Here is a 1,796-nt window from a genome sequence, read left to right as displayed (position 1 = left end):
TTTATATAAGTCCTAAAGTAGAATGCATGCTAGGAACTTAGGATATTTAAGACAAAACCAAAGGGAAAAAACAAGGCAATCATTCTGGTTTCAGATAGAAAAGGAAATATTGAGGAAGGACATCAAGCTTCCTTTCTGTGACCTAGGCACAGAAACAGTTTCTTTACCCTTAAAAAGACCTCTTTCCATTAAGGATCATTGCTGCAGAGTTTGGCAAAATACATCAAAAAAGGCAGACAGCTATAAAAACTGAATGTCCATTAGGGGTACTTTTATTTGTCTAATGCAAAGTTTAAAAAATTACTTCCCATGTGCTTCTACTTCAATCACTAGAAAATTTTTTAAAGTTTTTGTTAGGAATGTTCTGGAGACTTTTAGTCTTAAAAAACCATACAGTTTTGTTAGTAGTTAAAAGACCAATGGCTAAAATAATTGAGAATAACTCTGCTCTCATAATGAAAGGAAAAATGAAATGTATTAATTGCTCAATCGTGTCTGACTCTCTGTGATCCCATAGATTGTAGCCCACCAGGCTCCTCTGTCCATGGAATTCTCCAGGCAAGAATACTGGAGTGGGTAGCCCATTCCCTTCTCCTGGGGAATCTTCCCAACCCAGAGATCGAACCAGGGTCTTCTGCATTGCAGGCAGATTCTTTACACTTTGGGCCACCAAGGAAGACAATGCCATAGAGGTAAACATTGTTTTCTTCATTAAATAAACCAACTATACATTCAGAATGTTAACACTGAGGATTTAAAAGACAATCCCAGAATGGTTTCAGGATGCTAATATGAGGGAAACACATAATCCCTTTGACTTAGAACAAAAACTTTTCTAGCAAACCTTTTGATTTTTAAATACTAGGCAATTTTAGCCACTTTTTTAACAAAACAAACACAAATAGCAAAAAGATCCTTAGGAAGGGCACAGCTTGACTACAACCTAAGTCAGAGTCTGGTCATCACCTAGAACTAAATTAGAGCCTTCATCCACCTTTAACAAGGACTGAACTTAAAGAGTATGATTCTCGGAAACTTAATTGATTGTATGGATCCAACAGTCAAAGACTGAGTTGGAGCCATACATTTCAACAGCCTTAATAAAATGTTTGAAAGGAACTCTTCACTTATCTCAGTTATGTAATATAATTTCCCCACCTTATCTTTTATGCTTTATTACAATTCTGCCTGAACATTTAAATTCAATTTTATTCCCTTTCTGGGTCACTGCTAGAATAACATTTCTCATACCAATGTCTATGCAGCAAGTTGGATCTATCCTAGAACAACTATAGGGGCTTTATGAAAAGTGGGAGTGACAAAGAATAAGTTAGTAATATGAACGGTATCTTAAGAGCTGTCAGTTAATTTCAAGGTAGAAATTATAAATTTGGTATTGTCTATATTCAACAAACTTCATATTTGCAAATGTTTTCAATGCTATAGCTTTTCTTTAAACTTGTCATCCAGTCCTAAGGATCAATTCTAAGAAGATATGATTTAACTGACATATAAATGACAAGTGCAGGTGATCCTTGACCACCACCAGGCTTAACCGCACAGGTCACTTGCAGGCGGATTTTTCCCACTATGTGCTACAGTACTACCCAATCTGGTTGGTTGAGCCTGCTGACGCAGAAACGAGGGTTTGGAAGGCCAACTGTAAGGTTATACTTGGATTTTCAACTGTATAGAGGGTCACGATTACTAACTGCCACATTGTTCAAGGGTCAACTATACTGACGCACAATGTGATCATTTAGGAAGTAATTTCAGAAACTATTAAATTGAGCCAG

Source organism: Bos indicus, chromosome 10 (assembly GCF_029378745.1).
Source record: "Bos indicus isolate NIAB-ARS_2022 breed Sahiwal x Tharparkar chromosome 10, NIAB-ARS_B.indTharparkar_mat_pri_1.0, whole genome shotgun sequence".
In the NCBI taxonomy this organism is placed as follows: domain Eukaryota; kingdom Metazoa; phylum Chordata; class Mammalia; order Artiodactyla; family Bovidae; genus Bos; species Bos indicus.
The sequence above is the reverse complement of the archived record's forward strand: the minus strand, read 5'-3'. Positions refer to the sequence as shown.